The 12,301-nt window shown below is 39.7% G+C and overlaps 1 long non-coding RNA gene across 1 annotated transcript in view; it reads left to right on the top strand.

Annotated features, from left to right (window-relative positions):
- The first annotated feature begins 3,434 nt into the window (after positions 1–3,434).
- Positions 3,435–12,301, top strand: part of LOC134475509 (uncharacterized) — a 112,059-nt gene continuing 103,192 nt past the window's right edge. The window contains exon 1 of the long non-coding RNA XR_010046685.1: positions 3,435–5,494. This is a non-coding gene — a long non-coding RNA (uncharacterized LOC134475509). The remainder of the gene's footprint in view (positions 5,495–12,301) is intronic.

Below are 12,301 nucleotides of genomic sequence, written 5' to 3'. Positions count from 1 at the left end.
ATGTCTGAAAACACAAATAAAAACCACAAGACAGAGTCTCACACCTTCCAGAGTGCCTACTTAACAAAAGATAGCATTTAGAGAAGATAGAGAGAAAAGGGAATATTTTACATTCTTGGTTGGAAAATAAAATTCTAGAGAGGCTCTGATAAAAAGTATCAATGATCCTCAAAAAATTTAAAAGAGAGCTACCTTTTAATCCAGACATCTCACTTCCAATTACGTATCTAAAAGCACGGAAATCTGTATCTCAGAGAGACACCCATATTTCCCTAGAGCTTTTTAGTAGGTTCATTCCCATTGGATTTCTCAGAGGAAATCCACAAAGGAAGATCTGGGAGCAGGGGGAGTTTGGGTTGGGATATTTGATCCCTGATTCTTTCTCTCTGAGGTTCCTCAGCTTGGCATACCATTTGATAAGTATTTCTCTTCTTTATGTGTCAGTCTCTTCTCTAACCCCCCCAGCCTAGAAGTAGAAACTCTCACCATTAGTAACCCTAGTTTATTTCAGTTGCCACTCTTCCTCACTACTGTGCTCCACCTACCATTTAATTAATAGTCTTCTGCAGCATAAAACTTTTGAAATTAGTGAGAGTTGAACATATTATTTGTAAACTCCAAGGATCCTGGTAGATACAACTCTTATCAAGGAAATATCAGATCAGAAAATCCAGCAATGTGGGGTACATGAAAACCATAGGAATTACCCTAATCAGATGACAAACATCAAGTCCAGACAGTGATAAATTCAGAGAGCCAGGGTATTAGTATTCTTGTGGGGGAAACTCCTACACTACTGTCTCTCCTTCCTCTTTTTGCTGCAAATTGCAGAGTGTACCCTTTAGTTAAAAAATGAGGAGAAGAGGAACAGAAATACAAGGAGTCAAAGAAACATAACCATTTCATTGACTTCAGAGGACGAAATGGAGTTTAACTTTATATCGGATTTAGAGTTTTAATGATTGCATGGAACAGGACATGGTAATTTTTCTCAGATTAACTTGTACCATATAAGGTTGATCAGATAAACCATGAGGTCTATGTCATTCTTGGAGGTAAGGCAAAAATACCTAAATTCAATAAAGCTGAAACCTGGTAAATAAATGTTTTCTGATGACAAAGTCAAAATCAAATAAATAAATGATTTATGATAGCATTTTGCTTGTTCAAGGTATTTGTTACAATTCCTTTTGAATTGGGGTAGTATCTTTAAATCTTCCTTAGGCTCTGAAAATATGCCATTCCTTTACATAGTTTTAACAATACTGAACCATTTTACTGTTTACTATATTACACTTTTTATACTGTCAAGACGGTATTATTTCTGAGCCTGGTTGAAAATGTAATGAATAATATAAAATAATCACAATTATTCATTCTATTGTCGCATGTACACCAAACAATGAAAGCTTGATTAACCCTGACTAATTCTACTCCCAGGATAGAAGTAGTACGGCTGACTATAAACTATTCTTTGGTTACCACAAAAGCTACAGCAGTGGATACCAATATTCAAATACAGAACACACAAGGGAAAAATCAAAATCAAGACCAAGAAGCTGTTATCTTATGCTGTATTGCAAGGAAATGGTAAGAATGGTAGAGGAATAGGGTTTATGAAAATAGTGGCAAACTGTAGAGTGTGGGTCTGGTCCAAGAATCTGAGTTGTGAGTAGGCAGAAAAACCCCTTTTACGTAAGTGCTTACTGAATAAGTCAGGAGGGTCACAGTGGTTAAGGTGACCCTTAACCAAGAGAATATGATACTATTTACAATCTAACCAAGGTCAATGGCTTTTTTCTTCATCTTATGTGGAATAGTGCACATGTTTAACCTTCTGCTATTGGATTTAGGGCAAGCACTGAATTGTTATGTACCATCATTTATATTTTTTAACCTGACATGGTCCACAGAGTCTTCAAGGCATTGCTTCATAGCTTTCCATATGGCAGAATCTTTTGAGTTGTAAACTTCTTTTGGGAGGAAGAATAAGCAGACATACTTCACTACCAGACAGCCAGGCAGTGCTGAGGTCCTTACTTATTAATTATAATTATTCTAATTGGCTATTCAGAAATTACTGAAGGGAAACAAAATTATGCTATACCCTTGTGTCGGTGCTTCTGTATAGGCTTTAATTGGTTTCTCATAGTATTTATCTTCTTTACCCTTTAAACATATTTGCACAAGTGTCTTCTATGGCAGCAGTTCTGTTATTTTTTTTCTGCATCCCAAACTGTGGCCACTGTTAATTCACCTGCTCTATTGCCCTTCTAAACCTGATTTCTTATTTTGGTACCGAAGTTTGGACTCACAACCTTGCACTTGCCAGGCACCGCTGAGCTAAATCCCCAGCTCTAAAGCTGATTTCAGATATAACACGGATTTTCATTAATGGATATTTGTTGCCTATTTAGCAAGAATGGAAATCTTATTTGTGCAATGACCTCCAGTCACCAACAACAATAGTCAAGGCTCTCATGTTCTTCTAGAAATATATACAATGAATTGAAAAATTACTTATATTTTATTCACATTGGTTCTTATATATACACATCAAATCTTTTTCATTGGGCATTGTTTAATCAGTTTTATTGAACAACTGTCTTTCAAAGTAACAAATATGCCAATTTTAAGCACATAATCCCAAGAGTTTTCACAAGTATATACCTCAAGGAACCAGTACCACAATAAAGTTTATTTCCATTTTATCCCAATGTCCCCTCATGACTTTTTGTCATATTTCGTTCCCTATAATACTTAGGACCTACTAGCCACCAGTCTATCTTCTGTAACTAAAACATTGTCTTGTCTATGATCACAATCTAATGTAGGGAGCAACGAGTCTCACTTCTTTCACACTGATTGCTTTTTGAGATTCATATGTATGGCTGTGTACATCAGTAGTTTGTTTTATTTTGGAAATTTATTCCATTATGTAGAATACAAAACTGCTTTGTGTATTTACTAATCAGTAAATATTTTGCTTGTTTCTGGTCTGTTGCTTGCCCATTCAAAAGTCTCTTTTGGATAAGAAATTATTAATTTGAGTGAAATTCAATGTATGTGTTTAATTATGTCTTTATTTGTATGTAATTTCTAAGTCTACTGACCTAATTCACAGTCACAAGAATATTTAACCTATGCTTACCTTAGAAGTAGCATAGTTTTTATTCTCATTGTAATTTAGTTTTGTGAATAATTTGAAACATCCATACATGCATATAGACACGCATGTGTACATGCGCATGAATACATATACAATTATATAGAAATATATACATGAATGCAGATATTCACATTTTTCAGATAATTTTTCCCAAAAAACATTTCTCTAACTTAACTATCTTAGTCTCATATATGAATGAGAGTCATGGTTTATGTGTGTCCCCCAGGCCGCATGAGTTTGCCCTGTTCATTTTTGATGGTTCATTGTATAGTGATTGGATTGATGGTGTCAGTGCTCCACCCACATAGGGGGGGAGCCAGGATGTGATGTAATGCCAGGAAGAAGGTGTGTCTTGCTCTTTGCTGGTTCCAGCTTGCTGTTTGCAGCCACCATGAAAGGCAGCCCAGCCATGCCTGCCTGCCTGGGAGCCAACTGAGTGTGGACTGAAACCTCCAAAAACTGTAAGAAATAAACCTTTCCTTTCCCAACTTTGGGCTTCAGGTATTTTGTCTCAGGGATGTGTAAAAAGTAACCGAGACAGAATTTGGTACTGAGAGTGGGGTCGTTTGCTGTGACTATACCTGGCCATGTTTTTCAAGAGGCTTTAGAAATGGCTTGTGGGCAGAGTTTGGAAAGGATCAGACATGTCGCCTGGATGTGTAGAGCTGGAGAAGCTTAGGCTGTTCTGTAGAGGAGATTTTGGTCAGAACTCAGGACACCAAAAGGCTGATAGAAAACCTGATGCTAAAGACCAGGCTTGGGAGGTTTCTGCTGGGACGAAGGACTGCATTGGTCATTGGACTCCACATGATGTGTGTTTTGGCTTGGCAGAAAGTTTGTCTGCACTTTGCTCCTGCCCAGAGACTTTGCCTGAGACTGAGACAAAGGGCAATGGACTGATTAATCTTGAAGAAGAAATTAAAAAGCAATCAAAACTTGAGGCCATGGCATGGCTATTGTTGGGGGCTTTTAGCCAGCTGTATGTTTCAAATCAAGAGCAAAGAGCCCAGCAGGATAATTTAAAATGCTGTGAATTTGGCCAGAAGGAAAATTTCAGGAAGGCTGTGGATTGTAAAGACAGAGTTGAGGTTTTGATTGTTGATGGGAAACAGAGAGATAAGAAAGATGGCCCCGGGGGATCCCAAGAAGCAGGTCCCCAAAATTGGAGCCTCAAGTCAAGGGTGAAATAATTTGCTCATAGAAAAAAGCTACACAGTGCCATGCTCCAGAATGGCGACAGAGGCCAAGTGAGGTTCCAGAATGGTGACAGAGGCCACATGAGTTTCCAGAATGGTGGCAACACAGAGAAGCTTTACATCACAATCAGGTAAACAGAGCCCTGTGATCTAGGCAACTGACCCCTACAGCCAAGAGAGAGAATAGCCTGGTTACTGCTTCAGCTAACAGCAAACCTTGGCGGCATCCACAAGGTGCTGATTTTAGGTGCAAGAAAAATGCACGAATTCTGAGGGTAAAATGGCTTCCAACTTGATTGCAAAGGGCCTGGGAGGCCAAGCAGTGTGCCCCTGAGAGGGCAATTTGTGAAGATGTAAGTGTGAAGCCAAAGATGAAGTGGAGACCCCAGAAGTTTGGAAAAGCCAGGAATGTGGACGATCCAAGGAAAGCGCAAAAAGCAAGCAGAGAGGATTTAAAAGAGAAGCTGCGGGACCTGATACCCCTGGAAGTGCCATGGAGGTGGAATCACCCAAGCCTTTTGGAGCTTGCAACCAGTTTGCTTCAGATGCTGAGCATGGAACTCTAGGACTTAATGTTTGCCCTGCTGGATGTTGGACTTGCTTTGTTTGTTTCCAATGCTTTATATTCCCCCTGTTTGTAACTTTTGGAATGGTAATGTTTATCTTGTGCCTTTGCATTTCAGAAATGTTTAACCTTGTTTTGTTTGTACAGGGGCTTACAGTTAAGAGTTTGCCATAGATCTTGGAGGAAATTTGGGACTTGGACTGTTCAGCAATGCTGAAACTTAGGACTTTGGCAACTCTTGGAGGTGGACTAAATGTCTTTTGTATAAAGGGTGTACATGAGTCCTGGGGGCCAGGGGTGGAATGTCATGGTTTATGTCTGTGTCCCCCAGGCCTCATGAGGTTGCATTTTGCATTTGTGATTGGTTCATTGTCTAGTGCTTGGATTGATGGTGTCAGTGCTCCACCCACTGAGGGGTGGAGCCAGGATGTGATGTAATGGCAGGAAGGTGTGTCTTGCTCTTTGCTGGTTCCAGCTTGCTCTTTGCAGCCGCCATGAAAGGTGGCCCAGTCATGCCCACCTGCCTGGGAGCCAACTGAGTGTGAACTGAAACCTCCAAAAACTGTAAGAAATAAACCTTTCCTTTCCCAGCTTTGGGCTTCAGGTATTTTGTCTCAGCGATGAGTAAAAAGTAACCAAGACAATGAGTTTCTACATTGGAAACTTCTGTTAGTTCCACTAATAAATTTCTGATGTCTATCTATGCTAGTATGAAGCTATTTGCATAAAATAGATTTTACAGAAAGATTTGGAATTTGAAAAGCAGTTTTGTAACTTCTTGATTTTCTAATTATTTTAGGTAGTCTATATCTTTTCATTTCTTCAAGCATAATTAGCCTCTTAAAATCTACTAACAAGTTAGGGTTCTGTTTGACATTGAAATAAGTTTCTAAATCTAATTATAGAAGCGATTATATTAGAAATAAAATTTCAGTGATGCAAACAGTCAATTACTGGCAGTTGCAAAGGAAGTGAAATAACAAGATTTGGTTATATAAAATTTTGCATATAGAGTGAAAACTGGCAAAGGAAAAAAACAAGCTTATTAAATAACTTTAATAGTGATATAGAGCACAGTTGGTATAGTATTGACGATCTTACATTCTTAAGTGCTAATAGTGGTTGCCTTCTTTTAGGCAATTAGAAGTTGTGAAGCATATTAATCAATGTCATAGTGATATTATAAAGTGAGTGTAAACATCATACCAGAAATACAGAAAACTGACCTAAATGTTGCTTGTCTTAGAAGATAACAAGTGTGAAACCATGGCAAGAGGTAAAAGCATTTCTTAATTTTGCTTTGAAATCACTTAGGGTTAGACATTGGCTGAAAGAAACATTATGTTTCTCAACTTGGTACTTTTTTAGGGTCATGAATCATATGATATTGCATGTTTCTTAGGGTCTGCAGTTATCAGAAGTCAGTCATAAACAGTAGTTTCTTAGAGGTTTGTATATTATAACCACACACCCTGGATATACCTTTGCTCAACAGTCACATAGAGATGGAGCAAAATACATCTTCTACCATACAGACTTTTAAAGTAAAAGAATTAAGCAGCGGGCCACAGTTTCATTGTCACTGTTTCCTGATTAGTCATTCTTAATCTAATCACAAATAGGGTCCAAATAAGTATTTTCTCAACTGCGATGGACAATGCCTTATAGTACACTAATAGAATTTTGGTTTGCTGAAATAAGCAGTACCGTACTATAGTACTAAATGTACTCTAAAGTTAAAATAGAGGAGTTTCTGCTTCCAAATTTTGTATGTCTTTTGATTTGATCCTGGTGGGAGTGTTTTACAGCAAAGGGATTTTTCTAAAATTGAGCAGGTAATCTAGATCTCTCCAAATAAAGCTACTGGTTTTGAACTTGATTTGGGAGATCTGGAACACAGTTTTGTTTTCAATGCATATATTCTTGATCAACATGTCTATATTTGTAAGAAAACTTGCTGGAAGAATAGGCTAGATGATATATATATATATATATATATATATATATATATATATATATCATGGTGATTTGGCCAATGCAGTGCCACATACCACAAGGAAAATAGAGGTAGATTGTTGATTTTGATTTGCAAAGATGTTGTAGATCACAGATCTTCACTGAATCAATTTAATTTTGCAGTGTCTGGGGACCAGGAACTGCAAATTAAGACCATACTAAGAACATCACTTTAAGCTTCATTGTGATTTATAAACAATAGAAAATATAAAATTCATGGCATAATCACATTCAACCTGTAGTTCAATTTCAATCAATCTGACTAAACTCTAAGAAGAAACTGTTCTTTGATATGGCTTAGTCACAAATAGGAAGAGATAAATGATTAGAGGGCTTACATACTGCACCATCAGTGTGTGATTTGGCCCTAATGCACAGTCTCTTCAGGGCATCCTTGGAAGAAATACTCTGCTAGCCTGAACACTCATCATTAAAATTTTTGGAGACAAGTTAATGTGAAGTTTCCAAGATGCTGCTGGCTACTGGCATTCTAGATTTCTGACAGTGGTCCCCTTTTGTGCCATGGAATCATCTTCTTCCAAACCCCAAAGTGCAAAACTAACACAATTTATTTGTAGGTGTTTTCAAAATAACATTGTGATAGCTCAGACCCCAGAATAAAACCCAAGGAAGCAAGAAATTAAAATTTGGTGAGCAAAGGCTTTATTTTAGGCCAGGCCTGGTGACACAGCCTCCAGGAGCCAAAATGGAGACTGCACACCTTACAGCAAAAAGGGTTGGGTTTTAAAGCCGAAAACCACAGGAATGTTGTGAACTTTGACCCAGTTTGATAACTTCCTTGTAGTTAAATGTTTCTTGAGGACAGCACATTGTATTGCAGATAGGCTGAGGGGGGTGGGGGAATTACAAGAAACTGAAACTTAAAGTTTACTTAACCTAAAAAGAATGGGGAGGGGAGGGGGATTTACAAGGAGCTGAAACTTAAGTCTTTACTGGAGATCTGTTGAAATGGCACATGTAGAACAGAAAGGAGGCACAATGGTTAGAGCTAGGTTACAATATTCCCCTCTGATGTTGTGAGTGAGGCCAAATCCTTGGCCAGTTAGTTGGGAGGAAAGTTTAGGCCGTATTTCCTCGGCAAATAAATACTTGTCCTTTGGCGGGATAAAGGGAGGTAGTCTGGTTAACTATGGAGCTACAGTTAGTAAATGCAACAAACCCCACATCAATGTCGGAGGTATCATTACGAAAACCTTCTTGGAGACAGGGAGAGTCCTTGAAGCCTATGGGTTGTACTCTAAAGGGTGGGGCAGCACTACAATTTAAGTAATCTTTGTCCTCCAGCGTGGTCAGAGAAACATTGGTGGGAATCGCAAGAGGCATGGAGGAGCCCTGTGCCATGCATAACCAGCAATCTTCAGCCAAAGTTGGGTTGGAAGCATTTAAGTCTTTATGAGTGGCTTTTAGAATATCAGAAGTTTGAGCATCCAGATCAACTCCCCGCGATTTAGGCAGCATCAAGTGGTGGTAATGTATCTGGGGAAATATTATTTTTTAATAAGAACAATTCTGAGGCCATGGCCCTGGCTGGCTGCCTTTGTTAGGTATCACGCAGGACTTTAACTTACACATCCACATTTGAGTCAAACCCCTTGTACCTGAGGGTATAGCAACAAGGAATGCTAACTTGTCCCCACAATCTGTCCGAAGACTATATTATATAATTTATCATTTATGTGGGAAGGATCATGATCCTTTTTTTCCTATTGTATGTATAATTCCCCCCCAGTCGGTGTCTTCACCTTTAGTATAGCCCCTTCCCCAATCACAGGGGCTCCCATACAAAGATTTCAGCAATTGTTCTTTGCTTATGGGGGACCAAAGCCACCGTGCAAAGTCGGCATCAATGTTATTAAAATCCCCTGCAGTGAGATAGAAGGAGCAAAAGTAAGCAAGCTAAAGTAGTTCATGACTGGTTTAATCTACCTATGTTTAGTCAGTTTTAACTTCAAGAGGTTACCTTCAAGTCTGTTGTATAGTCCACTGATTATGTCCCTCCTTGTCCGCTCTTTCCAGTATGGTGAATCCACACAGTTTTTCCTGCTACCTTGATGGCAGTGTGGGTACTGAGCACCACAGTGAAGGGTCCTTTCCAGCAGGGTTTGAGAGAGTCTTGATTGTGATGTCGCACCAGGACAGAAGTTTCTGGCTTGATGGGTGCTTTGAGTGGCCTCTCAAAGGCAGGTCTGGATGTTTTTGTCTAAACAGCTGGTGGATCAAGGTCAACACAGGCTGGAGTGTCTGCAGGGACTTAATGAGATCTTGGTTAGTTATTTCAACTAATTTGTCCTCTGATAGTCTCGGGACCAGTGGAGGGGGCCTTCTGAACATAGCTTCAAAGGGGGAAATTCCAGAAACATATGGGTACATCTAGCTCGCAGCAGAGCAAAGGGAAGAAAGCTCACCCAATTATCGCCAGTTTCTAAAGACAGCTTAGCTAAAGTGTCCTTAAGAGTTTGGTTCATACATTCTACTTGCCCTGAGCTTTGTGACCAATAGGCACAGTGGAGTTTCCAATTAATCTTTAATGCCTGGGTTAACCTTTGGGTGACTTGGGCTATGAAAGCTGGAACATTATTGGACCCCATTGATAGTGGGAGGCCAAATCGAGGTACGATCTCATGCAATAGCTTTTTAACTACCACTAAGGCTGACTTGGACTTAGTAGGGAAAGCCTCTATCCAGCCAGTGAAGGTATCTGCTAATACCGAGAGACAGCAGTGCCCCTGTAAACCAAGCTTTACCATGTCTGTGAAGTCTACATCCCAATGTTCTCCTGGAACAATTCCTCGATGTCAGGTGGTCTCCAGTGCAGAGCTCTTGGCTGAGTTGACTAACAAGCATTGTGCGCATCTGGAGCTCAAAGAGGCAGTCAGTTTGGAGAGTTTTGGAATAAAAAACCGAGTTTTGAACAATTTAGCAAGTTTAGTTCGCCCTAAATGTGTAGTTTGGTGTGAACCTGGTGTAACAGCTCCCGCCCCAGTGCCTTCAGTAACAATACTCGTTTATCAGGTAACTGGTACCAGCCCCCTGGGTTGGGGGACTTCACTCCAAGTTGAGATGCTAACTGCAGGTCCTTCTCTATGTAGACCAGTTCTGATAAAGTGGGAGAAACCAACATCAGAGCAGTTACCTCCTCGGTTTACCCCTCTGATGTAGTGGCTATTTTTCAAGCAGCCTGATCTGCCAAATTGTTCCCTAGGGTGAATAACAGCAAGCCACGGAGGCAGCCAGACTGCTGCCAGCAAGTCTAGGATCTGTAGAGCACTTTTTTATCTTAGTCCCAGCTAAGGTTAAGAGACCTCGCTCCTGATAGGTGGCTCCATGTACATGTACAGTAGCAAAAGCATATCTACTGTCAGTATAGATGTTTACCCTCTTTCCCGTGGCTAGTTTTAGCACCTCAGTCAAAGCAATGAGCTCCGCCTTTTGGGCAGAGGTGCCAGGCTCTAACTGCTTAACCCAGAGTACCTCCTTTTCAGTGGTCACTGCTGCCCTGGCCACCTGTTTGCCATTCTGGATGAAGCTTCTTCCATCGGTGAAATAGTTGTCAGCATTTCCCAAAAGCTGGTTGATTAAGATCAGCCCATGGGTTCTGCTGCAGTTCGAGGATGTCAGTACACTCATGGAGAGGTGTGGCTTGGTTCATCGGGGTCATCCTCAGGCATAAGGGTGGCTGGGTTTAATGCTGAAGAAGTCTTGAAAACTACCAACTCTGGGTCTAGAAGCAGGGCCTGATAGTGTTAAATTCTAGCATTCGAGAGCCATTTTTCGGTTCGGGTTTTGATAAGAGTCTCTAAACTGTGGGAGATCACCACAGAAATCTTCTGTCCATAAGTAAGTTTTTTAGCCTCTCTAAGTAACATTGCCACAGCAGCTAGCATTCTCAGGCAGGGGGGCCATCCTCCTGTCACTGGATCAAGTCTTTTGGAGAGGTAGGCTATAGGCCTCTTCCAAGGGTCAATGTCCTGGGTTAGGATTCCTTTAGCAATGCCCCTGAGTTTATCTATGAACAAGGTGAACAGCTTGGTAACATCAGGGAGTTCCAGGGCTGGGGCCTCTGTCAAGGCCCACTTGAGCTGCTGGAAGGCCTGTTCACATTTGTCAGTCCAGTTCAGTGAATTTTCAGTTTCCCCCTTAAGGGAGTCATATAGGGGGTGAGCTTTTCAGTAAAATTTAGAATCCATAGCCTACAGTATCCAACTGCCCCCAGAAACTCTCGTACTTGTTTTTTATTTTTTTTTTATTTTTATTTTTTAATTCTCTCTCATAGAGCAATTCTAACACCTTGGTTATGTTCTTGTTGGTAGCTTCTTGTAAATTCTCAGTTCTCAAAGACCTTTTGTGCCATCTCTATTAACTGGCTGAGGGGCATTTTCTCAAATCTCTCAAACCTTTTCAATTTTTGCCTAACATGTGGGGCCAACTGAGTTGCCAAGAGAACAACTGGTGATACTCGGGAAACATCCTTACCTCTGGTTGTCCAATCGGGGTGGGACAAAAGGAAAACATGGTTTTGGCATTCTGGATCAGAGAGCAGGCTTCATCTGGATGGCACACCGCTTTTTGTCCCAGGGTGCCAGTAAAATGATGGCACTGAAATTATATACTTAACAAAAAGGGCTTTTTCATGGGTAACAAAATTAATTGTGCCACATAATCTCCTAGATGTCTACAGCACATGCAAGAACTTGTATTTTCTTTCTATGATCACTCACATTAGGCACACTAATTATTTCTTTTAAATTTAGATTGGCTTTTCTCTGTCTTTACAATCTATAACATTCTTGGAAATTCATTTCCCCCAAACTCACAGTACTGCATATTATCCTGTTGGGTTTTTTGCTCTCAATTTGCAACATAAAACTTCTTAAGAGCCCCCAACAATAGCCATGCCACAGAAAGCATTTTCTCTTTTACATCTTTACTTTAAGATAAAACCACCCTTTTTTACTTATTATTAGTCAATTACCTTTTTCTCTTGCTTTTTAGACCTTAAACATTAAAACCTTTAACAAAATCCTTGAAGTGACATTTTAGTAGTCTAAAACATATTTAATCATTTTATGTCTGTTTTACCATATTAAAATGCTGTATTTTAAAAAACTATAACCTTTTAACTGGCTCAATTACAGTATGACCTAGTTTTTACTTGGTAAAGTTGATATGACTCTTAAAAAACATAAATATACATATATATGTGCACATATGTTTACATTTTAACCAGAAAGAAAAATACTCTTTTTTAAAAGGCATGCCTTTTAAAAATTACTCTTTTTTAAAAGGTTGCAAGTAATCAGTTGAGGACTAAAACATTAAACAAGGTGCCACAAC

Source organism: Cavia porcellus, unplaced genomic scaffold (genome assembly GCF_034190915.1).
Source record: "Cavia porcellus strain 051 isolate PalLab524CR breed Dunkin Hartley unplaced genomic scaffold, mCavPor4.1 scaffold_3, whole genome shotgun sequence".
Classification (NCBI taxonomy): domain Eukaryota; kingdom Metazoa; phylum Chordata; class Mammalia; order Rodentia; family Caviidae; genus Cavia; species Cavia porcellus.
Note: the sequence above shows the minus strand (reverse complement) of the source record. Positions and strands in the feature narration are given on the sequence as shown.